Raw genomic sequence first — 27,872 nt, forward strand, 5'->3', positions numbered from 1 at the left:
CGTGGGCATTGACTGCTACCACGACATGGCTGCAAAGAAGAGGTCCATTGGAGCTCTGGTGGCCAGTCTCAACAAGGGCATGTCCAGGTATGTGGATGAGCATGGAGAAGCATGGCCTTGGGTTATGAATGTGCTCTTTACCACCAATGTTGGTAGCCAGTACCAACTGATTCCTCTTGTTTTCCAGGTGGTTCTCCAAGTGTGTGGTTCAGAGCCGTGGTCAGGAGATCATGGATGGCTTGAAAGTGGCTCTGCAAGGCAAGTTCAATGAAACAACAAAGCATTTCAAATAAGATACCATATCAAAATTGACCACTGACTGCCACATTGTAACAATGTCTTCCAAGTCTTCTTTTCAACATAATCCCTCAGAGAAGCATGAGAATGATCCCTAGTATCCTAAGTGCAGGCTCTCTTTCCCAGGTGCACTGAAGGCCTGGCTGAAGCACAACCAGTGCCTGCCCTCACGCATCATTATCTACAGAGACGGAGTGGGAGACGGGATGCTGCAGAGTGTGGTCAACTACGAAGTGCCACAGATCATGGACTCAATCAGCACCATGGGAAAGGACTACACGTAAGAGGACCTTAAGGACCTACACCTTAATTGAGGATTTCTAACATAATCAACATTTTTCATGTCTTTCTACCAACATATTTTAGTACGAGATGGCAATTAGAGCGTATTAAGGCCTACATGTCTTCAGTGTTTCCTCTAGGATTTTTCACATTAGTGGCGGAGTGGTAAAAAAATAAATAATTGCACGCGCATGAAACGCGCACTGGCGCTCAAAACAAAGACGTAATTTCACCAAAAACTAAAGGGTGGAAACATAAAAAAAAAAAAAACTAACCGGTGATTTTTATATAGAAGGTGATCAAATACCAAGATATCCTACAGCTGCAGCAGAACATGCGGAACGCGCATACAGCACTGAACATATACATGTGACTGACAGATACGCCCAAGACACACACACACACACACACACACACACAGAGAAAGATCATCAGCTCATCGAATATGAAGTACACAGGGAACCGGGAACGCGCATACAGCACTGAACAACATCCGTAGAATATAAACTTGCGACTGACAGTCACAATGAAAGATCAGCTCATCAATACAAAGTATTGCAAGCCTACATGAGAGTACACGCACAAAACCGTCTAACGTTACTCATTAACTGTTTACACAAGTAAAATCACAGTGTGACAGTCAGATGGAGCATTCGGTAAACAACCAACAGCAAGGTAATGCTATCAGCTGAGTTAAAGAAAACCAACTTTGACCTTTGATGACACCGACATGAGCCCTGCTTACCCGTACCTCTGCCGTTCTGTTCATGGTGATTTTAGAGGCTATAGATAATTTTTGCCCCGCGCATATTGCCCTGTAATTAGACCATGCGACCACACCTTGTGTCTCTTATTGTCCAAATGTTCCCTGAATTTTAGCTGCATGTTTTTCCAGCATCCGTTGTCAATAAAAATTCGACTCCCCTTCTTTTCCCCTGCCAATACTGTGTCGTTTATGACATTTACCAACGTTTATGCTATGAATAGTTCGATGCTAGCGTTAGGTGCGAGGCTGCTCGGTTAACCCATTTGCGGGAACATTATTTGTTTCACAAAATAGGCTGATTTAGTTGACCATGAACATCAGAGACTACATTACGAATGTTCATTTAAAATACTTGTATACTGAGCACTGGTATAAGCACATGAACCAGAGAACAGCAGTAAATGCAATAACCCACAGTCGTCGCTGATGTTGCATTTTCGATTAGGATACGGGATTAAAGGGACCGGCGACGGGCGAAGGGAGAGGAGAGGGATTTCCTGAAATCCGCAAAATTCTGACCAATCACAAAATTGCTTTGCAAGCGTGTTGCCGACGAGGTTAATTGCAACATCGGAACAAAATCGGAACGAAATGTAGGTCTGAAAGCGGCCTAAATCTAGCTTAAATCTGCTTTTTCTTTTTCTATTCTCCGATCATAATTCCTCGCTGCGCAGCCTGAATCAATTAGTGGCGGAGAAAATGTATTTGTGGCGGCCCGCCACGAATCAATGCATATAGAGGAAACACTGTGTCTTAATAACCAGGGTTCCCTTTAACACATTCAATCACCAATCATTCTGATCGTATTTTCTCTCTTCCCCTCCTAGACCCAAACTCACAGTGGTGGTTGTGAAGAAGCGGATCAGTTCCAGGTTCTTTGCCCAAATTGGCGGCAAGATGGCCAACCCACCCCCTGGAACAGTCATCGACACTGAGGTCACCCGCCCAGAATCGTATTGATTCAATACGCAATTCAGAAAATATGTTGTTTTTTCAGAGATGTGCTATGTCTGCTTTATCCAGTCTTAAAACGGTGGCTACAGTTGCAATTTCCCATTTTCAGGTACGACTTCTTCATTGTCAGCCAAGCTGTTAGACAGGGAAGCGTCTCCCCAACCCACTACAATGTGGTGTATGACAGCAGTGGACTGAAGCCTGACCACATGCAGCAACTGACCTACAAACTCTGCCACATGTACTTCAACTGGCAGGTATGCTGGGTTGTCTTTCCAGTAGTAGTTTTAAAGGGGAGGTTTACCCGAACTTTCATTATTTCGTGTGCAGCTGCATCATAGCTATCAAAACGTGAGGTCTGTTGTGACGGGGAAAGAGGGGGGGATCTTGGGAGTTTGGAACATCAGGGCATTCAAAGCGAGATATATTTACTCAGAGATTGTTTTATAACATGATTCTTTGTGTGTGGATATGTCTACTTTAGAATAATGAAAACAACAAATGCACAAAATTACAGGGTAAAAGTCTGCTTAAACTATTCTCTTGGTCAGTAATTCAAATGCAGGCATGAACAGGGTGTAGTTCACATTGAAACACATCTTAAACCTACTGATGTATCCATATTGGTTATGAAATCAAACATACTGTATTTACATATGGTTTTCCCATTTCAGGCATGCAAGTTGTTTTTTGATGCATAAATTGTCGTTGATTTTGTCTCCCCCAATTATTTCAGGGGATCATCCGAGTGCCTGCACCCTGCCAGTATGCCCACAAGCTTGCTTTCCTGGTGGGACAGAGCATCCACAGAGAGCCCAACATGAACCTTGATGACTTCCTCTACTACCTGTGAGAGGGGAGCAGCTACCTGAAGAGCACTTTGGAGTGAACTTGCCTGCCCTCTTTGCCTGCACTGCCCTGCCCTGCCTGCCCTCTCTACCTGCCTGCCCTGCTTGCTGACCCTCCTGATCTGCCTGCTTCATAGAAGCTCTGCCCCTATTCCCCGGAATCAATAAATACACCCAGCTTTGGGTTTTACTCTCCATCTGCCTCTTGTGTTCTGCACTAGTCTGGTTGTCACAAATAAAGAGAGTTGACTCAGTAGTAAGAGGGCATTGGCTGGCAACCATAGGTAACATATGTAGTTTTACTGTCTAAACTTCCTTCCATTATCCTTATCAGCCAACATAGTGAATTCAAATCATATCTTTCATACAAGCACAACATTGACTTCAGAACATCAATTTCTGGGGAAAAGTAACCACACATTTCACTTTCCCCTTTGAACATCCAGAGGAAATTAGATGCAGTATGTCCATCCAGAATCCATGTTCAGCTCTGTTATGTGCTTTTCCACAAAAACAGGCATTTCCCATTGATCTTGGCTACATCAAAACAAATGATGTTGATGAGACGGACCAGAGAGGGACTACGGAATGCAATCATAAGCAGCATCAAAACATGTCTTCTAGTTTAATGCTACTGTACATCTTAATACATATAACAAGATAAAAAAAAATATACATTCCACATAATTTGATTATTACTTTCATTTCTTAATTCGGGTAGCACAAGAAAACATTAAATTAAATATTGAGTGACAATTACTGTAATGAATACAGTATGTAATTCATCTTATCAACTATGATGTTGTGTATGGTATCATTGTAATCCTTGACCTTCAAAACATGGGGGTAGACATCATTTGTTCAGTGTTAAGTTATCATGTTTGGTTGAGGAGATATGAAGCAAAATACATTATTCGGCTATGGCGGAAAGGAAAATGCCCGCCATGGCCACCTGAACACTTCATGATGTTGTGTATGGTATCATTTTAATCATTGACCTTCAAAACATAGGGGTATACATCATTTGTTCTGTGTTATCATGTTTGGTTCAGGAGATATGAAGCAAAATACACAATTGGGCTATGGCGGAAAGGAAAATGCCCGCCATGGCCACTAGGAGGGGTTTTTGCGAGGGCTCCACGTCTGAAAATGTTCAGCACCCCAAACTGTACAAGTGTACCAAGTTTTGTGCTTTTATGAAAAAGTTAACTATTTTTTCACATATTAACCGGACTATACCAACTAGTGGACATATTTTAGATTGGAGCAAATCGCATGTGACTTGATTACGAAAAGGGGAGGTAGAGCTCTCCCCGAAATGTCCGTGGTCGTAGTGATTACTGCGCCGTTATACTACCAAAAAGTAGTTCTCTCTCCTACCCAACTGTATAGCCTACTATATAACTATACAATGAGTATGTGTACAGTGTATAGTAAGACATTTGTTTTACTTCCTTTGAGTCGAAAATGCTGCCCGTGTATTCAATAAATAACATATTTATAGAATTCAGTATTCTGTGAACCAATGAATGACACGAGAATTGTATGACGTGCGCAGTGATACTCAGGGGTGAGAAGCCCTACAAATGACCTGATACAATTCGTATCGCAGACAGTTGATCAGATTTGAAAGAAGTCACTTCTATGTAAGTACATCTAAGGCGTTCTGTGAGGAAATAGAGCTAGCTACACGATGTTTATGACCTTACATGCTGCCAGATAATCACTGTCAAAGTAATTAAAGAATATAAGCTTTTAATTGAGCCACATGAGATGGTTTCAAGTCCAGTTGCCACCAGTTGTGATTTTAGCGAGCTAGTTTAGACAGGCCGCCTGTTCTAACGCGATGTTTAAATGTTCAATAATATTAGCCAGTTAGTAATTAATACATCTAAAGCAATGCATTTTAACTGTAGACTACAGAAGCAACGATGACTCTATTAGCTAATGTATGAAGTACAAAGTGGTTGTTAGTTAGCTAGCTAAGGCTGGTCTCTTGCCTCGTGCAGCACTTTGCGCCAGTATGTGGTCACGACTGTGTAAGTAAGTAAAGTAAGTAAAGCTTTATTTATATAGCGCCTTTCGTACATGAAATGCAACTCAAAGCGCTGTGGTCACATAGACATGTGCTCGTGACTGTCTTTAACCATCTATGGCACCTTGTTGCCTCTAGCCATTATTGGCCTTTTACATTCACACAATGCATCCCCAGTTATGATGCAATACTTAGAAAAAGAGGCAGGGCCATAAGGAACCAATAGCAGTGTTTGAATTTGTCACATGTCTCTCTGGAGGCCATGCAGCATCCCTTTCTTCCAGACCTTCCCACAAGAATTAGCTTAGACATTTCTGTCCACAAAAATCGATTAAAAACATATTTTCCTGGCCTTTTTCAACTTTGAAAAAAATATATTCACAATAATAGGTAAGTAAAGCTTACTTTCTAATAGTTTAATTTACTTTATTTGCTAATTAAGTAATGGAAACAATCCTAGTCCCTAAAATTAACTACTCTGTCCATTTACCTCATAACCATAAAACCAGACTCAACAACCTAAACAACTCCATTGAGAAACTTAGCCACATCCCCCAAATCCCCCCACAGGACTTTCACACCTACCAAGATCTGATTCATTGGACACCCCTTACAGGAACTAACATTTGGACTCTCTGGCAGAAGTCTTTAAACTAGTGACCCTCTCTAGCGCAGACCAGCGGGAGAGCGGTACTAATCCCCATCACCTAGAAACGAGTGTCAAAAGCATCTTCAACCTCTCTAAGTCCTTCCGACCTACCCCAGCCCAAATTTCCCTACTCAAAAGGGGCCTCTCCTTTATCCCCACCCTCGACGTAACCAAGAGGTCTCGCACGCGATTACAAACGGAGGCTCTCTCCTACCACAGGCGTCTAGAATTAATAGCCTTCTTTGATAAAGACCCCGAAAACACAGTAGAGATCCCCCGGTTCCTACCCAAATCCACCTGGGAACCTTCCTACACCCAACTCCCCCATTTACTATCCTGTCTGAGGCAAGCGGATGACGAAGGCATCTCCTCCATGCCCCTTCTCCGGGAAACCCCCAACCTACTACCAGAAGAAGTCTCAGCCCTCAAATTACTCCAAAATGACCCACACATAATCATCAAACCGGCAGATAAAGGCTCAGTGGTCGTCGTTTTGGACAGAGACCAATACATCACTGAAGCCGAAAGACAATTAAATTTACCACAATATTACACAAAACTAGCGGCACCTATCTTCCCCAACACTGCCTTAGAAATCTTTGACATACTGTCAGAATTACACGGCACAGGCCACATTAATGACAAACAAATACGCTACCTGGCCGGTGAGGTAGATCCACAAGCCAGATGCTTTTACCTCCTCCCTAAAATCCATAAACCCCCTTCCTCGTGGCCTAAGCCCCTTGAGATACCAGCGGGCAGACCCATAGTCTCAGACTGCGGCAGCGAGACCTATGGTATTTCAGAATATATTGATCATTTCCTTAACCCCCTAGCTACTCTTCACTCTAGCTATGTTAAAGACACTTACGACTTCATAGCCAAAGTTAAATCAGCCCAGTTGGGCCCCAATGACCTACTCTTTTCAATGGACGTAGACAGCCTATATACTAACATCGAAACTGCACCAGGGTTAGCGGCAGTCCGCAAATGCCTATTGGAGAATCCGGTAGTGGGTCGACCGGACTTTCAAATTATGAGACTCCTGGAAATAGCACTTACCAAAAATGATTTCAACTTCAATGGCCAAACCTACTTGCAGATCAAGGGAGTAGCCATGGGCAAAAAATTTGCCCCAGCCCTGGCAGACATCTATATGGCAGAATGGGAAAGGACCATCCTCCCCCTCTGCCCCCTCAAACCATCTTACTACCTCCGGTACTTAGACGACATCTGGGGCATTTGGCCTTACTCCAGGGAAGAATTCAAGGAATTCGCTAATATACTAAATTCCCACCACAAATCCATTACCCTCAAACATAGCCTTGATTTTAACTCCATTGATTTCCTAGACACCACAACCTTCAAAGGAAATAATTTCCCCCTAACAGGTAAACTGGATATTAAAGTGTTTTTTAAGGACACTGATACCCATTCCCTCCTCCACCGAACTAGTTTCCATCCTCCCCACACCTTCAGAGGCCTAGTAAAGTCCCAATTACTTAGATTCCACAGATTCCAGACCTTCCCACAAGAATTAGCGTAGACATTTCTGTCCACAAAAATCAATTAAAAACATATTTTCCTGGCCTTTTTCAACCTTTAAAAAAAAATATTCACAATAATAGGTAAGTAAAGCTTACTTTCTAATAGTTTAATTTACTTTATTTGCTAATTAAGTAATGGAAACAATCCTAGTCCCTAAAATTAACTACTCTGTCCATTTACCTCATAACCATAAAACCAGACTCAACAACCTAAACAACTCCATTGAGAAACTTAGCCACATCCCCCAAATCCCCCCACAGGACTTTCACACCTACCAAGATCTGATTCATTGGACAGTATGGACACCCCTTACAGGAACTAACATTTGGACTCTCTGGCAGAAGTCTTTAAACTAGTGACCCTCTCTAGCGCAGACCAGCGGGAGAGCGGTACTAATCCCCATCACCTAGAAACGAGTGTCAAAAGCATCTTCAACCTCTCTAAGTCCTTCCGACCTACCCCAGCCCAAATGTAGAAACAGAAAACATCAAAACACAGACATGCGTGATAGAAGCCTCTCCATGGTAGAGGCAAGCAACCATACTTTGATAAGAGTCAGTTTGAGGATAAATGTCGATATATTCTGACAGATTACATCTCCATGGTAACGCCATCGAGGTAACATCAACAGATGATAAGGAAGTGGTGGGCGTGGTCTCAGGGGGGCACAGGAAGTGCTCAGGGCATGGTGACATCACATCCTCTCTCCTCCGATAAACATTGGCTGTGTTCGGAATAGCGTACTAGCATACTCAATGAGTATATACTGCATACTACCTACTAAATTCATAATAATACTGTAGTATAGTAGTATCCGAAAACCAGCCGACCATTATGCATCCGCCGGGAGCGGCGAATTTAAACCTCCATTTTAAACCTCCATTAGCTAAAATATGTAATTTTGGCTTTACAAGTGTTAACATGTCATTTTATGAAGTTTTAATATGTTTTCAGGCGAGAAAGTAACCACATATATTCCCAAAATGTGTCCAGTTTACCAAAATAACACGTTTATATATCTGATCTGACGATTTTTTGCGCCTTCTGTTCGCTAGCTGCGTTCGTAAATTCGCCCTGGAAATATGATCAGCACTCATGGAATGCCTCTTGTCCAATCAAATTACCTGGTCCCTTATGACGTGAGTAGGGTCCATCTGCGCGCAACAAATCCAACACCCGGAAATGTGTTATGCAAATATGCAGGCGCGGTATGATGACGTATGGTACATCACATTTCCGGGTGATGGATTTGATGCGCGCAGCGCAGATGGATACACTAGGAGTAAACCATGAATCGCCTTACTACGGCCTTACTACGGTGAAAACTACGGAAAAAAACTAATATGTAGAGTACAGTCCTATCAATTGTTCGAAAAGGAGTAGGAAGAAGCCTGTCCTACCCCTGTTTATACTGAACAATTATGCTTACATTATATAATCCAATTAATTAATACATATATTTCAGTATCATCCGTTCTAATACTTTTTCATTAAAAATAATTTAAACCTTTTTTTAAATAGAGCAATAGAGCAATATTTCTGCTTTCCTTCATATTTTCTTCATATTTTTGACATTAGGAACAAGTTATTAGTGTGATCACGATATCCGACCTCATGTACAATCTGTACTGCAGTAAAAATGTGGAACGCCCTTCCTATAATCTTAAAGGAGTGCAAAACACTGCCCACCTTCAAAACCACTCTCAAAAAACATTTACAGGAGGCTGCAATCCGTAACTGGACCCTCTAAATCAAAAATCAGATTAAAAGACCCGAACTACCCACTGTACATACTTTGTGTTTTGTCCCCCGCCCCCACCTGTGGTGTATGTCCCCACCTGCCCTACCCGCTGTACATACCTGATGTTTTGTTGTATTGTTCTTCCCATGATGGATGTATTTTTATCTTGTAGATAGTAATAGTTATTTGTCTGTATTATCTTGTAGATAGTACTAGTTTGTTTTGTCGGTCTTACATGTAACGATGAATTGAGAATCAAGGACCCCAATTGAAATAAGCCAGTGGCTTTCTTGGGTTTTTATCCTGTTAGTTGACCTTGTATGTAATAAGTACTTTCATGTACCTACTTCTGCAAATCTTCTAATAAAGTTTTCAATCAATCAATCAAAATCCTCATAGCTTTTTTCTGTAGTGTAATCAATGGGTTTAAAGTGCTTTTATATTCATTTCCCCATATCTCCACACAGTAACTCAAATAGGGTAAGACAAGACAACAATATAGAGTATACAACATCCTCTGTTCCAGAATATGTTTTGCCCTGCACAATACTGCAATACTCCTTGATACTTTGGATCTAACGTATCTTATATGAGATTTCCAACAGAATTTACTGGGCTTAAAGTGCAGACTCTCAGCTTTAGGTTAAGGGTATTCACATCCAAATTGAAGGAAGGGTTTATGAATTATAGCTCTTATGTATAATAACCAACAGTAATTAGACAATTGACTCAAAAGCTGTTTCATGGGCCAGTGTGGGCTATTTATTCCTTCATTATTTCTTTATCAATTAAGCAGGTAAAAGGTCTGAGTTGATTCCAAGTGTGGCATTTGCATTTGGAGGCTGTTGCTGTATACGCACAACATGCAGTCAACAGAGCTCTCAATGCAACTGAAACAGGCCATCCTTAGGCTGTAAAATGCACTTCAATTACATCTGGATTGTTTCATTTCAAATCCTTTGTGGTGGCATACAGAGACAAAATTATGGAAATTGTGTCACTGTCCAAATACTTCCAGACCTAACTGTATATAAATAAAAGAATGTCAATGACCCCAGGTGTGGGACTTTATTAGGTCAAACAGGTTTGAGGGGTCAGGCAAAGGACTTGGTGGAGTCAGGCAAGGGTCAGGCGATCATCGTTGTAATCCATGGAGCAGGGCAGGAACCGTGGTGCAAGGTGCTGGGCTGGAGGTGTCCATGGTGCTGAGTGCACACTGATGAGCTAAATAAAACATTATATTTCTGATGTCAACAGCACTAGGGCTCCTTCACAAAACCCTTACTGGAATCTTCATACACTCTGTGAATTAGTCTTTACTTTCTGATGAGTCAACAGCAATAACCCCATCCAGTGCGACATGTAGATAGCATATATTTAGAATATGTAAAATGCAAACACCAGAAATGCAAGAAAGTTTATGAGGTATACCAAATGGAATTAATAACAAGTGTTACAACCCTTCTGTCTAGAGTAAAATAAGGGCCTAACAGGGTAGAGTGCAGAATGTACAGGTGTGTTGCAACACAAATGCCCAAAAAAAGTGTACAAGGGATCAAATCAATTCAAGCTTTATTTGTATAGCGCATCTCACAAGATACGACTCAATGCGCTTCAATCAAGACATCATTGCTGATTGCACTTTAGCACAAGTGCTCTTTCAACATTGTCTCTATGGTCTTTCAGCTTCCTTTTCTTCTCACATTTTCGACCATATAATGGTGAGACAGCTGCTTCTCACTGTTGAGACAAAATGTTATAAAGAAGTGATTAATAATTAATTTAAGAAACTCACATTCATCAGTGGTTGCAAACTGTCATGGAAATTGTATTAGCACTCTCCTCATGTTTCCAAAATGCATTGCAAATGCAATGCACTAACAAGTCATTGGTCACTCTTCGTTGGTGTTGGACTTGTTGAGCCCTTTCCTAAAATAATAATACAGTGCTTAACCATGTTACAATGAAAAGGTGCAGTTAAGTACTGAATGAGTCACTTTCTTTCCTTGATCATTCTACCTCAAGTGTCCTGATAGAAAGTGTGGTTTCACTTTCCAGGCTTCTGACATCTTTGTCCCTGGTAACAGGATACACACATAAGCATGACTATGTGTACAGCTGTGAATGGTGGATAGTATGTTTGTATGCAATAAACTTCATTCACACTAACCAATTCTTTAGGAGGAAAGCTGTAAGGCCTCTTGAAGTACGTGTGGTCCTCGTCAGTGTCCAGTGGCATCTGTACAGAGTCCACCATTATTGCCAGTATGTTTTACATGAAAGGGTTAACTACTTCAAAAAGAGATCCAGGCTGGATTCAGAATGACACAGTACCACTAAACATATTGCATGTGCCATAAAGTTGCATGGAGTATGTGTTTTAGGAGCAGTAGCCCATTCAGAAACAGGCACACGGTCATAGATACTTAGTGAGAGATGCACTGACCATGGTGTTGCTTGCATGACTCCTTTTAACACTTGAATAGGTCCTGAATACAGGTGGGACACTGTCGTGAAGGGTCGCTCTGCCTTCCTCACTAAAGTGAGCAAACTTCCTTCCATATCTGAAATTAACACACATTATCTTCACCGGAAGGTTGAATTGTAGGGCCAGGTGTTACCCCAAAGTCCTCTTGATAATAAATGTACAAATACAATTATTATTTTTGTAGCACTGCAGCATACCCTTCCAGCCCAAGGTTTTCCACCAGGACAATACACCACCACCTTCTCAGGAGAGACATGTCATCCTAAAGAAAGAGCAGTTACTCAATTTGCATTCAAAGTCTTATAGCATATTGATATAATGGGTTCTTGTTTTCTTAATACTTACAATGCTGAAGTCAAAGGTAGCCTCCATGGCGAAATACCAGGCATACTGTAATGAGAAAAGACACAAAGACAAGATTACCATGTGACAGCTTATAACTCAGTGAGAAGGTAGTCACACGCATCCAATGAAATGTACATGGCTGATAACTCCATAGGAAAGTGATATGAGAGGTCTGCACACATGAATGTTCCTTAATACCTTTTATTGCACACCTTTTTATTTGCAAATGCACAAACAGAATGTTGGTCAGGTCTAAGTGGTGGTCAGTCATTGTTACATACATTTACACATTTTTTTGATGGTTTTAAGGAACAATCAAGTGTGCCATATCACTTGGTGGCATTACCATAACTCACCATTATCATGAAGACACCACAGTCATTGCCACTGGTCTGCCTCGGAAGCCCCTGTACGAAGAAAAGTTAGTTAGAGAATAGTAGGTAGTTATGACTATAGCTATAATATGATAGTAACATTCAAACAATACCTCCAAATCCAGACCAGTCTTCTCTGTCCAGGATCCCGCAACAATTTTCTCAGCAACACCCCTTATATTTATACATTTATAAATTTATAAAAAGCATTTATAAAAAGCATATCCTAAAAGAAATAAAGAAAGTGATTTAGAAGATAGGCCTACTAGAAACATACCAATAAGTTGTATTTTTGTAAATACATAATTTGAAAAAAGGTGTTTGTGAGAACAATACATAATCATGTCACTAACAAATAATAGACCCCTGGTCTGAGGTAGATTACTCTTCCTGCTACGACTGGTGAATTGATGATTCACTTGCTTAGTCAAATGTATTGATTAAAAGTCGCTTTGGAAACAGGCGTCTGCTAAATGCCCAAACTTTTATTAAATAAAAATTCGATAACATAGGGTCCATGCCTATAACTTGAACTTTTGCATTTGAATTCATAATTAAACCCACATTAGGTAATTAATTCAGCGTTGCTAACAGGTCAGAACCGTAATATAAATCTAATGTGGAATGTGAAAGCTCACACAAACATCAAATGAGCCCACAATGTCTGATCTAAAACTAATTTACACCAAGGATGTGCTGGGGCACAGAAATAACACATTAACACCATTTAAAATTCAAATGATGACATGATAATATATAGGTGGACTTACCTCCATATTTCACAGCAGAACTATGGTGGAACTGCATATGAGATAGAAGAGCAGGGTACTTCCCTGCCTTGTGACAACATGGACACTGGAATGTGTCCAAGTCCAATCTCTTAAGCGCAGGATATTGTCCATCTGGAAACATCATGTTGGTCTATGGAAGAATAAAATATAATTAGGTGAATGTATCGAATGTGACTCCAAATAACTTTCATTTCCTTTAAATTGAATATTTCATTCCTTTAATTCATCTTGCTTGAAAATATGTGACCTGAGCTCAAAATATTATATGTGCAACCTACATACAACAGTGAACACACTACCAAAGTTCGAAAATAGCATATAGTTCATCTTTAACTTAGTGTTAGTTGTAATAATTACCACGTGAAAGTCATTCCCTTCCCCCCACCTGAGCGCGGCGTTTTTTAGCCCTGCCGGCTGTACATGTTTATCTTTGTTTTGTCACTATTTGCACTTCTGGTTATATGCATAACTGCATTTTGTTGTTGGTACTTGTACTCAGCAATGACAATAAAGTTGAATCTAATCTCATATCTGATAACGCTAAACCACATAGAATTACCCAATTAGATGAACAAAACTACAGCCAAATGCGTAACACATGCAACAACCTAAATAATAAATACATATATGAAAACTATAACATGTTCATTAATAATATTTCGAAATTCAATTCTCACCTGAGCTGCATTTGCCATTGTACTTGTAATTCTTCTTCTTCGTACTATCAGATCCTTCAAAATCTCGCGGATCCTCGCGGTTTCTTTTACCGACGCGCTTACGATGACGTGGCCCAACACATTTCCGGGTGTTGGATTTGTTGCGCGCAGATGGATACTATAGTATGACGTTGCACCCAGTGTGCGCTCCGGCGCTCTCAGAGCGATTTTAACTTCTCCCTTCATCCAGGACACCTTGTGCATAGTCTACCCACAAATAGAGTGCTTATATAATAAAGTTCCATGAACAAGAGTGCTCCAGGCACAGGCATATGGATGCTTAGGGTCATGGTCCTGTTGCTCACGGCCATACTAGCCTGAATACGACCTGTCGTAGAGCGGGATAGCAGCGGGAGCGTTTTGAAAATTATTGTGTGCATGAGAGTTTGGTGTTTGAATATTTGCGTAGTTTGTGTGAGTGAAAGGAGAGTCAGTGTGTAAGAGTTTATTCCCCCAGCAGCTTGCTGTTAGGGGGGATATTTTTGTTTTTTCGTTTTGTTTGTACACGGACGGCTCAAACATGGTAAAAGAACTCGGAACGACAGACGACACGACTAAGAAAACGGACACCGGCATGGCGAAAGAAGGAGAGAGAGAGAGAGGAGATGGAGAGACAGAGAGGGAGAGATGGAGAGAGAGAGGAGAGAGAGAGAATAGCGAGGAAGAAGCAGGCGGCGGAAGCGAGGGCGAATGCGGAGAGAGAGGAGAGAGAGGGAGAGAGGAGAGAGGAGAGAGAGGAGCCGGCCTACAGCAAGGAGTTGACGGTGGCGGTGGAGCTGGTCGGCGAGGAGAAGGTGACGATGATGGCGCTGCTCCAGGCGACGAAGGAGGTGTGCGGGCTCGTCGTGGGCTGTCGCTACATCAGATTAAACAAATACGAAGTCACGATGAGCCATCCGAAGGGGAAAGAGAGGCTGCTCGACGGCTTCAAGATCAAGGAGACGAGGGTCATGGCGAGGGAGCTGTGCGGGGACGAGATGGTGGTTTCCTTCATCGGGCTGCCGGTCTACACCAAAGACGGGGACATTTTACGGAAACTATCGGACTGGGGGGTGCAAGCGGTCTCCCCGATAAAGAGGAGGATGTGGCCGGGGACCAGCATTTGCGAAGGTACACGTTTTGTTAAGGTGAAATTCAATGATGTTGTTAAGTCACTGCCGTACTCGACCAAGTTCGAGACGGACAATGGGTCTGATTTCTTTCGGGTGATTCATGACAGACAGGTGAAGGTGTGTAGGATGTGTCTGCAGCCAGGGCACATCCTACAGGAATGTCCCGAGTTCAGGTGCAGAAGGTGTGGGCTCAGCGGGCATTATGCGAGGGAATGCGCGACTTTTGAAAACAAGTGCAGGGGGTGTGGGGACCTGGAATCCCAATGTAAGTGTAGGGAGGAAGAGGAAGTAGTGACGAGTCCATCCACTGTTTTTAGACAGAGGGAGGAAGAAGGGAAGGGGGGAAAGGGGGAAGAGGAAGAGAAGGGAGAGGGAGAGAAGGGAGAGGGAGAAGAGGAAGAGAAGAGCGAGGGAGAGGAGGAAGAGGGGATGGAGGAGGGAGTATCGTTGACAGCTCAGACTGTGTCAGAAACTCAGAGTACGAGGTGGTCGGGACTGACAGGAGAGAGTGGGGGGGGGGGGGCATGGGGTCGAGCCTCGACAGCTTTATGGGGGTAACCCAGGCATCGGAGTTGCAAGGGAGCGCACAGACGACCGGGGGGAGAGGTTCCCAACAAGAGCCTTTGCCCCCGAGAGTCGTGCGCCCGAAAGAAGCACAAGAGGCAGGCAACAAATCAAAGGAGGGAACCCCCATGAACAACGAGTCGGAATGGCGAGGGGCCGTATCCGTAAGCCCCCCCCCGAAAACATCTGAAAAGATGTTAACAAGTGTCAGTGACGATGGGTGCGGGGAGCAAGACGAGTCTGAGCTGTTGACGATAGTGGGAGGGAGGAAGAGGGCGCTGTTAGAGGGGAAACTAAAGCGCAAGTCAAAGCAGCAGAAAGCGGAGGGAAACAAGAAATAAAATTAAAATGGTAGTAAACATGTTTATCCTCCTACACTTGTTTTCAATGGTCACGCTTTCCTCCATAAACATCAATGGGCTCAACAATATGGAGAAGCTGGAGGAGGTGCTGGTGACTTTCACATCTGATTTTCTGATACTGCAGGAGACAAAGTGGACAGACACCAAAATTACAGAAATCAAGGGGAAATGGAGGGGTATGCTGTTTGCAAATAATGGGACAAACAAATCATGTGGGGTAGCAATATTAATTAAAGAGAATAGGGTAGAGAATGTAAGAGAGGTTTTGAATGACGGGAAGGGTAGAGTAATAGGGATAGAATTTAATATAAATAATGTTATGTTTAGATTAATCAATGTGTATGCACCAAATAGAGAGGTTGAAAAGAGGGATTTTTTTGTAGAACTGGGTTTGCACTGCACAGGGAATTGTATTTTGGTGGGTGACTTTAATGTATTTTGCACTAAGATGGATGTTTATAGAGTAGATAGTTTTAAGACAGATTCAGCTAGGAGGGGGTTATTAGAAATGATAGAGCAGAGAAATGTAATAGATGTGTGGAGAGTTAGGAACACAAGTAAGAGAGAGTTTTCGAGAAGACAGGTAGTTAGTGGGGTTTTGAAGCAGAGTAGAATTGATTTATGTTTAGTGTCACAGGGGATAGAAAAGGAAATAGGGGATATACAACACAAATTCACGGGGTACAGCGATCTTGGGTTTTGGAGACAGTGCAGGAGTATTATGAGAATTTATTCAAAAAAGGTAGTGTAGACAATGACAGTGTAGGAGAAGTTTTGGGGACAGTTGAGCATAGGTTAGCGGATAGTGACAGGGAAGGGTGTGATAGGGATTTATCAGGTCACCTTAGCCATTCAGAGCTCAAATAATGGCAAAAGCCCGGGCTCTGATGGCTTACCAGGTGAATTCTACAAGTGTTTTAGTGCAGTGCTTAGTAAGATTTTGTTGAGGGTTTATAAGGAAATGGAAAGGGTAGAGAAGGTTAGTGAGTCGATGGCAACAGGGTTAATTACTTTATTATACAAGAAGGGTAGTAAGTTACAGTTAGGGAATTACAGAGGGATTAGTTTATTGAATACAGATTACAAAGTGTTAGCGAAGATTTTAGCCAATAGGATTAAGTCAGTAGTAGGGTCCATAGTGTCATCGACTCAGGTGTATAGCATACCAGGGAGAGATATAGCGGATACAATAGGGTCAGTCAGGGATACAGTGAAACACATGAAGGAAGAGGGAGGGATAGTGTTGAGTGTAGATTTCAATAAAGCTTTTGATAGAGTAGAGCATGAGTTTATGTTTAGGACGTTAGAGAAGTTTGGTTTTGGGGAGAGGATAGTTCAGTGGATTAGGTTACTGTATAGTTGTGCAAAGAGTAGGGTAAAGTGTAGTGGAGTTTTGACAGATAGTTTTAGTTTAGAAAGATCAGTTAGGCAGGGTTGTCCGTTGTCCAGTCTGCTGTATAGCATTACAGCAGAGCCACAAATCAGACAGACACATTCAGGGTATACATATTCCAGGGGGTGGGAGGAGTTTAATACATCAGTATGCAGACGACACAAACATAACAGTTAGGGACGTAGATAGTGTGAAGAGAGTAGTCAAGTTATTAGAAGTATATGGGAAAGCATCAGGGGCCAAAATGAATGTAGAGAAGTCAGAAATACTGTGTGTAGGGAGTGTAGACATGAGTGAATGCGATTTACCTTTGAAAGTGGCAAAAGGAATGATAAAAGTGCTAGGAGTGAATGTGGGTGTGAATGAAAAAGAAGCAAGGGATGTAACATGGACAGGGATTTTGAACAGGGTGAAACAAACACTGAATTCATGGAGGAGAAAACTGAAACTAAGGGGGAAGGTGACGGTAATAAACTGCCTGATCCTATCAAAGGTGAACCATGTTTTAAGTGCACTAGATTTACCTTTGTGGGTCACGAAAGAATTGAATGGGGTGATAAATAGTTTTTTGTGGGATAGCAAGCAGGCACTAATTAGGCACAGGGTGTTAATAAATAGTTATAAGAATGGGGGGTTAAAATTGATAGATATAGAGGTGAAGAAAAGGGCACGTAGGGTCAAAATTGTGAAAACGTGTTTGTATGGTAGGGATGAATATTGTTGGATGGGTTTCTTTGAGGATTATTTGCACAGGTATGGGGGGTGTGGTGTGAATGGTCTTTTAATGGTTTATAATAAACCACGGTATGAGGGAATGTCACTGTTTTATAGAGAGGTGTTTGAGGCATGGGGGAAATATTTAGAGCAGGTAAGGTACAAGTGTGTAGGGAAAGATGAGGTTTTAAATCAGCCCATCTTTTTTAACCCGAAGATAAAGTATAATAGCAAGATGATAGTTAGTAAGCACTTTGAACAGGCAGGGTTTAGACAGGTAAAACATTTAGTGTCAGAGAACAATTTCAAAACAGAGCAGGAGATAGTGCAGGGAATAAGGGCAGTGAATAGGGATATAAGAATAGGTGGGATTGCAGGAGTGTATAATAGAATTAGGGACAGTATAAGTAGGGAATGGAAAACTTTAATGTTAGGACAGGGAGAGGCAAGTGAGGAAAAAAGGATGGTAGAATTAAGGGTAGAAAGGAAAGGTTTAGAGGTCAAGTTTGAGGATGTGAAAACAAAAGGGATATACATGGATTTACTGGGTGATGGGTTGGTGAGGCCAGCGTCAGAGAAGGTGTCGGAAAGGGTTTTTGAAGGTTTTGATGTGGGAAAGGTATGGGCAAATTTGGGTGTGAAATATAATAGCGTAGAATGTGAGCACAATGATTTTAAGATTAGGCACAATAGGGTTTACACAAATGTCGTATTGCACCAAATGGATAGGAATGTAGGTAGGGTATGTGATGTATGTAAAGGGAGGGATGAACATTTTGACCACTTTTTTGTTGAATGTCCAAGTTTGTCTGTCTTATTTGGGAAAGTAAAGGGGTTGTTAAGTGTACACTGTGGGGTTACCGTCATGAATGAGATTGAATGGAAGGAATTGTTATTGTTTGGGGTGGTGGGAAAAAAGAAAGAAGTGAACGTAGATTTGGTTAATTTTTTGTTGAGTCACGTAAGGTATGCAATTGTATGTAGGAGGAATGTAGCACATTATGAGGGGAAAGTTACCAGGGTGTGGGATTTGTTTGTGTCACTATTTAAAAAGGATGTTAGGTTAGTGCACACACTGGGGAAAGCAGATTTTTGTAAACACTTTGTCAATAATAGCACTTTGGTGACTATTACGGGATATGGGATGTTAGGTTTTAATATAGAGGATTAGTATCTGTGTTTGGTTTTGAGTCAGTGTTTATGTTTGTTTTATGATTTTTCTGAGTTGACCAAGGGCTGCCAGGCATAGATAAGACCTGGTATGCTACTTGGTCTCATGTTGGTTTTGTCTATTCTGGTTTAGGTTTAGGGTTTCGGGTTAGGGTTAGGGTTGTGTCTGTCCCACTTTTTGCGCTGTCTGTCATGAATCACCGTGTTTTTTATGTGTCGTATCTTTTGCTTTATCATTCTTTATTGTTTTATCATTTCTTTATTTGTTGCAGCATTCTATATTGTTTCTTTGTTTGGATTATTTTGCGTATGGTTTATTTGTTATGTTGATTTTATGATTTTTATGATTTTACCAAGGGCTGCCAGGCATAGATAAGACCTGGTATGCTACTTGGTCTTTTTTGTTGTCGTCTTTTGTCTATTCTATGTCTGTCCCACATTTTGTGTTGTGCTGTCTGTCATGTCTCACTGTGTTATTTACGTATCGTATCTGTATGTGTTTTGTGAATAATGTAAATAACCAACTGAAAAAAGTATCTGTGAAATGTATTTTTGATAATAAAAGAAAAATAAATAAATAAATACGCCCGATCTCGTCCGACCTCGGAAGCTAAGCAGGGTTGGGCCGTGTTAGTACCTGGATGGGAGACCGCCTGGGAATACACGGTGCTGTAAGCTTTTCGTTCCTCCGCGTTACCGAGGAGAGGCGCGTGCAGCGGCCGAGGAGAGTGTACTCTTTCCGGATAGACATTTATGCATGCTCTCGGGGTTCGAAACATAACTTCCCGGGGTGCCAGCGGGGTGGTTGATGGCTCAAAATGACCGTATGGTGAAGTTAGCAAAGTAGTATTGTGTTTTTACCACCTTCCTAGCCGGTGTTATTCACGGACAAATACGGTGCCCGGGGCACACTCTTTGCGGGTTAATAACGTCGCTTTACCGGGGCTTACGGTGAAAATTCTAATGTGTCCGGACAGGAGAGAGGGGCGGGATCGTAAATCACTTTGAATGGAGTCGATTGGAGACCCCCATCGATGTCGACACTGCTCGGCATACTGCTACTAGCTTACTAGCTTACTATATTGTTGTCTTAACAGTTGGTAAAATAACATGATTAAAATAAATATATATGAGCAATAACATATCGTGGGCAAGTGTAACGGAGTAGAAAGTACAGTTAAATTATAGCTAAAATAGAGCTAAACTGCGCCCTCTAGGGGTTTAATGTAAATACAGCTGTACAGTGCATAGCGCTGGACGCAACATGATCCTGCTCAGTTCATCTGAAAACATTGACTGGGTAGGTCACGTTTTCTACAGGGTCTGAGATCGAATATCGTTTGAGAGATTATCAATGTACCTATGTTTTATTTGAATGTTTGATAAGTAAGATAGCTGTTTTGAGTTTCCCCATTTATAGTATTTTAGTTTGGAACATATCACAAGTTTGTTAATGTGAGTTTTCTGTTGTTAACAATGATGGCGCTAACGTGAATGTCCGTGTGTAACATCATTTTAGAATCTAGCCTGATGACCCTGCAACCGTGTCCACAAATTGATGCACTGTATGTTTTCTACAGGTAATATTATTATTGTTGTGCTATTGTATGTCTGTTGTTCTGCCAAAGTTAGTAGACCGTATTGTAGGAGGTTGGGTTTTCCATCTCGCTAGTTTGCACCACGCTCGCAGCTAACCTAGCAGTCAGGTTGCAGCCATGTGTTGCACGTGGTGTGCATGCGTGTATTCCAGTTGCACTGTTTTTCTATGCATTGTATTGTTATTGTTAATATATATAATTGATTGTTTGACTGTTCAAATACCACTATACGATCACACAAGTGAGGATTTATGTAGTCTACACATTTTGTATTTTTGTTTCATATTATTGTTATAATTTGTGTAGTATGAGTGACTACTGTATGCTCAGTTCATCTGAAAACACTGACTGGAATCTAGCCTGATGACCCTGCAACCGTGTCCACAAATTGATGCACTGTATGTTTTCTACAGAATAAATGAACGTGCATATTGGGCGGCCGCTCCCGAGGGAGGTATAGGAGTAGTTCCGGACAAGGATCCGTCGCGCAACAGCGCCCCCGGGGTGCCGGAATAACAGGTGCTGGGCTCGAGGAGCCAGTCAGCTAGTCTGCCTGGCGGCCTCCTCTGGGACTGCCGGCCACGGGGGTCGTGCGGCGGATCCTTTGCAATAGGCAGGGGATAATTGGATGCTAGGTTAGGTTCAATTGGCTACCAAATTGGGTGAAAAACGGGATAAAATCTGAAAAAAACAAATTTTAAAAAAAAAGAATAAATGAACGTGAGCCATCCAGCTGAGAGTGATTCATGCAAAGATACACCCCGTCACACAAGCACTACAACCAACTTGTCCGTCTGAAGCTACAATACTGGGATCATTCGTGATTGGGCTACAAACAGTCAAATACTAGGCGAACATGTGTGTAAGACACAAATAAACTTGGATTTCATGCATTTCAAGTGGCATATTTGTAATCATGACGATGTAGTCATGTCTAAGAATGCATTTCATCATGTTAATTCCAAGTATAGTGAAAATACCACCGCTCATCCGTGATCAGACTTAGCTGGGGTGCTGCAGCTGAAGAGTATCAAATAGAGTGCAAAAAAGCAGCATCTGCACACTCAAATATGTGCAAAAAACAATGTTTATTGCAAGCTTTCGGTCCCCAGGCTATCGGACGATGTAAACAATAGCTGTATGACAAGTTTGTATGACGCAGTTTGACGAGGCTGAAAGCGCACAGGGTTGCCAGATGGGATTGACAATTTACAGCCTAAACTTTCTATAACCTCAAAATCAAGTAGCCCATTCGGCGGTGACCCGCCCCATCTGGCAACCCTGGACGCAACTCTGCAATTCTGGACGCGAAATGCATTTAGGGAAATAGGAGACGAGATAGTGTCCATCAAAACCGACTTCAAATTTCCCGGAAATAACTGCTCGCCTACTAAATTTCTCGCATACTCAAATCTCGCATACTGTACGTTCGGAACGTACTACATACTCAAAATCTACGTCATATCTAGTATGAGTAGTATGCTAGTATGCTATTCCGAACACAGCCATTTATTTAATCACAGGAGCCACATGCAGACAGGTTCAACACTGTCACCAGTAGATGGCGCTCTACAGCAACGAACTTTAATCGATGTCAGAGAGGGACATGAAATAACAAGCAGACACAGTTAACTGTATAATTCTCAGCATTTTATTGTGCAAAGTACCAGACTCCACTGTTACCAAGACAAACTAATTTCTAGAAAGAAAAACTGAAGCTTCGCCAGGTAACTCAAGCCCAACACGTATGGTGGTACCCTACTGGTGTGGGGTGGTACTACAGGTAGTCTAACACAGGATATCAGTTTTCAAAGCAAAAAGAAAGAAATATTCAAGTATTAAAAAGTAATTCAGTGAAATTAAATGAATAATAATTAAGAAAAAGAGTACAAAAAGATAGAACTGTTATAATATTATAATGTATGAACTTTGTAAAATAGAGAGGAGGGGGGGAGGAAGGAGGGAGAGGAAGGGAGGGTAGGAGGAGAGGACGGGAGACATTGAGAGAAAATAATCTAGAAAAGGCTCATGTCATGACACAACCTTCTCCCTGATCCGATCAACAAGTACATATCCATACAGTATATGATGGTGCAGCCAGCAGACCCCCCCTTCTTCTTTAGGGCTCCTGCCTCCTTTAAACTCCTCCCACACTGGGAGCAGTCGTGTTAACTAGTGTGTGTGTTCTCTGGTGTTTCTTTAGGGATCCTGCCTGACTGAAGCCCTTCCCACACTGGGAGCAGCAGAACGGCTTCTCTCCTGTGTGTGTTCTCTGGTGACTCTTTAGGGATCCTGCCTGACTGAAACCCTTCCCACACTGGGAGCAGCAGAACGGCTTCTCTCCTGTGTGTATTCTCTGATGGCTCTTTAAGTGTCCTGCCTGACTGAAACTCTGCCCACACTGGGAGCAGTGATATGGCTTCTCTCCTGTGTGTATTCTCTGATGGCTCTTTAGTTCATCTGCCCGACTGAAACTCTTCCCACACTGGGAGCAGCAGAATGGCTTCTCTCCTGTGTGTATTCTCTGGTGTTTCTTAAGGGATCCTGCCAAACTGAAACTCTTCCCACACTGGGAGCAGCAGAATGGCTTCTCTCCTGTGTGCATTCTCTGGTGTCTCTTTAGGGATCCTGCCTCACTGAAACTCTGCCCACACTGGGAGCAGCAGAATGGCTTCTCTCCTGTGTGTATTCTCTGGTGTTTCTTTAGGGATCCTGCCTGACTGAAACCCTTTCCACACTGGGAGCAGCAGAATGGCTTCTCTCCTGTGTGTATTCTCTGGTGTTTCTTTAGGGATCCTGCATGACTGAAACTCTGCCCACACTGGGAGCAGTAGAATGGCTTCTCTCCTGTGTGTATTCTCTGGTGTCTCTTTAGTTTGCTCATATAACCAAATCTCTTTCCACACTGAAGACAAGAGTGAGTCTTCTGTCCTCCTTGAGTCTGTGGTTGTGATTTAAGGTGAGTTGGACAAATGAAACTCTCACTGCAATCTAAACAGTGGTGATTCTTCTGTCTTGAGCTCCTCCTCCTCCGTCTGTGTTGTTTATGGCTTCCTGATGCGGAGGAGCTGGGCTCCATGTCTGAGTCTGGGTTGGAGCTCTCTCCTGTAAGAATAGGAACATATACAGGATTAGAAACAACATGAGAACAAGTGCTGCTTCCATAGACTCAGCAGTGCCAGAAGTAACACCACATCTCTGGAGTCTGCACACGCTGTGGGAACATGAAGTGTTCAGAGTGTTAGGATACCTGTAATGGAAAACTATAATATTCCATCCTTGATAGAACTGTGTCATTTAAATTAGGGATGCACCCAATTGAAATTTCTTGGCCGAAGCTGAATTTAAGGAAACATTTGTCCGAATACGGAATGCGTACCGGCAGTTTTTCATTTCACTATTGATCACTTTTATTGAACACTCCAGCAGACATTAGGCTATACCAACAGCACAATAAGCACAATAACTGGAAATAAATAAATAAATAAGAACAGCATTGCACTGTTTGATCGCGTCATAAAAAACGTCTACTCAGGGTTTTTCCTGCCACAAAATGAGGTTATGACAGAGAAGGTTTGTTAGTCCTTGTTAATGACAGTAGTACCATGTCATCCCCCCCCCCCCCCCCAAAGAGCCACTGCTTATTGGTCAGGCTGCATTTGCAAATAAGAATTTGTTCTTACATGTTTGCCTGGTTAAATAAAGGTTAAATCTTTTAATAAAAAATAAAAAAAACTATTGTTGACTGTCTGATTAATACAACTTTTCAGCAATTGAAACCCCTGACAGACTTCAAAACTGATCATTTTGCAAATAATACATTAAAAGGAGCACTGACTAACGCTAGTATAGGCTCAACTTGTCATTCTGGATAATGGAACAGCAAGCCAACTAATGTGACTTTCAGGATTTTTGATATGAAATAACGTTTCGACCTAATAATTTAATTTATAATTTTGACATTTAGCAGACGCTTTTATCCAAAGCGACTTACAATTACGAATTACAGGGACATTCCCCCTGGAGTAACTGAGGGCTAAGTGCCTTACCCAAGGGCACACTAGTAGTGGTGTGGCTTCAGGCGGGATTTGAACTCACAACCTTCCGATCCCAAGTCCAACTCACTATCCACTAGACCACCACTACCCACAAGACTAAGACCTAAGACTATTCTGACAGTTGACAAAGTGACGAGTGTGCAAGCCCAGGGCTCCACATGTTGCTGGCTGGTTCCTTGTTTTGTCTTCGCTAGCAAACACCAAAGCTAAGCTTATTTGCAGCACAGCGCCACCAGGGTTAAGGTTAAATAGCGTCCCTGCCACCACATGGGCGCAGTGCCGGAATTGCAGTTAGAAATGACAGAAATCCACCGAGTGCAACGCTTGTCGAAAATACGACCGTCAGAGTTTTGACGAGAGCTGGAGGCGGCAAGAAATATGACGGAGGCGGCCGCCTCATAATTCTCTATGCAGGAAAACCCCTGAAACCCTGCTACTATTCACCTGTTGATAGGATGTGTTTTTCCATTGTGCGTAGGTAAATTCTAAATACTGTATCATTGGTAATTATAATCAAGTTGTAATATCTAAACTGTTGAGATTGAGCAAACCTCTCTCTGTCTCTGTCATGCACAAACTGACCATGCTTTTCTCTGTAACTGGACCGGAGCCAGATTTAGACCACGGCTAGTGGGGCCAGTATACCTTGCAGCAGGGAAACCTGACTAAGGGGCCAGGGGAGAGACTGGGTCAATAGGTCAGTATATTTAGGACCGGCCAGTCAGCTGACCAGAGTCAGGTAACTGAATTGCCATGACGACCAACCCGTTATGGGATGTAATCATGAATAATGATTTGCAAGGTACAGCTGATTCCTGTGTCAGCAGGAATCTAGATTATAAGGAGGCACTGTGAATGTCATTCTGTGTGCGTTCTCTGTCTGTGCCTGCGACTGAACACACCTGGCGCCGTGAATAAACTTGTATCTTAATTGTCTACTTTGAGCAAGCTTTAATTAATTACTTTGGGGAATCAACAAATCTCGGCCTCCGCCCATCATCAGAGAATCATCTATTATCACCTGTATAACCAGGGGTGCACATAACTTTTTGGGGCCAGTGCTCAGAGGAGCACCTAGTGATGCTGCTTGGTGCTCCCCAAGCTCGCGAGTCACGACCCGTCCCACAGGATGGATAAAAAAGGGATACATGGATAACTTATATTAGCAAAACGACATGTAGTCATAAATAAAGATGAACAAACAAATGATTGTGTGCAAAACAAAAGAAACAAATGCAAATTCAAATGACTGCTCTTTAAGCATGAAAGTCTGTCAGACTCCTTTAAATACAATGAAATCAACTGACATCACTTTAAGCACTAACTGAATGTCTGTTCTTTAAACACACTGAAACAAACGGACATCTCTTAAAGCACTGCTCTGTAAACACTGAAATCAACTTTTCAACAAAAAGTTACAGCCTAAGCATTTATTTATGCTACAAGCTTAATCATCATCATCACTGCTCTCTTGACTGCTGTTATCACTGTCCTCAATTTCAACCATGGTAGAGGATGTTATAGGCTATCACTTTAAATAGCTCATTATTTTGATTGTGCAACAAAGTCTTTTTTTTTCTTTTTTCTAATAGAATTCCCAACCATATTCCCTGGGTCAGGGGTCGAGGTGCGATAATGAAGCTGTAAAACAAACGTCTGAACGTTTGAAAGCTTCAGAGAAAAGAAACGTGAAGTCCCTTGGTGTTGTTTTTCCTTTTAGCGACGAGTCGTTCGGGACTGAATTTTCACGTGGCGGCGTGATAACCGTGCGATACGCGATACGCGGAATGAAAGTACGAGTTACGATACTTTCCGAATGTTTTCGTGAGGGGAGTCGCCGTGGTCGTCGTCGGTCGACTGTTGTGATGGATTACTCGTCAGGCCTTCGGCTGAGGTGACGGCAAATAGTTACTTAGTGGGGCTGGCTTCTTGGACATTTTGACGGCTCGTCGGGTGCCTCAGTGATGCAGCAGTCAGCAGTTGGATTTTGAGGAAGTAAATTCCTCTCCCAGCGGTTCCAGCTGTTGGTGCGCAAGAGCGCCTTCGTGCGGCTGATCTGCCGCGCAGCATGCATTTTGGCGACGCATGCGCACTGGCGCACCAGTTGTGTGCACCCCTGTGTATAACCCTGCTACTATTCACCTGTATAACCCTGCTACTATTCACCTGTATAACCCTGCTACTATTCACCTGTATAACCCTAACTCTTTGACTTCAATAAATGGAATGATCATTTAAAAACTGCATTTTCTATTTACTCAGGTTATCTTTGTGTAATAGTAAAATTGGTTTGATGATCTGAAACATTTAAGTGTGACAAACATGCAAAAACACACGGAATTGGGAAGGGGGCAAATACTTTTTCACAGCACTGTATATGCGACCTGCCTGCTGAGACCGCAGTAGACATGACACATATCAGATTCATATCTGATAGAGGCCGGCATGAGATTGAGGCCTGAATGGGATCTGAGAATATCAGAGTCAATGTGCTTGTTTACTGCTTACACCTGCATGTTACATAACCCATCTGTGCCACATGAGAAAAAACGTGAGAAAAAAATCTGAATTGTGTCACTTGGACCTGCGGTGTAAATGCAGCCTAAATATCTGCCAGCGCCCTTTGATCTACTCATTAACCTGGCCTGGCCTTCGCCAAATACATAGCATGAACTCACCATCTTCATCATCCTCACCAACTTCATCATCTTCACCATCCTTGTCCTCTTCATCCTCCTCTTCCATCACCACATCTTCCTCCTCTACTTCCTCTTCTTTCACCATCACATCTTTCTTCTCTTCTTCCTCTCCTCCTTCTTCCTGTTCTTCTTTCACCATCACATCTTTCTTCTCTTCTTCCTCTCCCCTTTCTTCCTGTTCTTCTTTCACCATCACATCTTTTTTCTCTTCGTCCTCTCCTCCTTCTTCCTGTTCTTCTTTCACCATCACATCTTTCTTCTCTTCTCCTCCTTCCTCCTCCTCCTCCTCTTTAATTGCCACATTGAGTTTGAGTGTTTTCCTGCAGTCTTCCAGCTTCACTGCCACCATCCATCGGCCGTGTGTGCTT

The 27,872-nt window shown here is 42.3% G+C and overlaps 1 long non-coding RNA gene across 6 annotated transcripts; it reads right to left on the reverse strand.

Annotated features, from left to right (window-relative positions):
• Positions 1 to 10,732: 10,732 nt before the first annotated feature.
• LOC308170988 lies at positions 10,733 to 13,834 on the reverse strand. 6 transcript variants are annotated; one of them, XR_013937805.1, is made up of 8 exons: positions 13,796 to 13,834; positions 13,098 to 13,248; positions 12,441 to 12,553; positions 12,310 to 12,360; positions 11,954 to 11,998; positions 11,806 to 11,870; positions 11,567 to 11,684; positions 10,736 to 11,359 (listed from the first exon to the last, which is right to left on the reverse strand). It is a non-coding gene; the product is annotated as an uncharacterized lncRNA (long non-coding RNA). The 6 variants fall into 6 exon arrangements; XR_013937808.1 differs by having other exon boundaries at positions 10,773 to 10,860; positions 11,140 to 11,197; positions 11,291 to 11,359; positions 11,567 to 11,998; XR_013937804.1 differs by having other exon boundaries at positions 10,733 to 10,860; positions 11,291 to 11,359; positions 11,567 to 11,998.
• Positions 13,835 to 27,872: the final 14,038 nt, after the last annotated feature.

The sequence above is a fragment of the Nansenia antarctica genome (genome assembly GCF_963989245.1).
Source record: "Nansenia antarctica genome assembly, chromosome: 15".
NCBI classification, from domain to species: Eukaryota; Metazoa; Chordata; class Actinopteri; order Argentiniformes; family Microstomatidae; genus Nansenia; species Nansenia antarctica.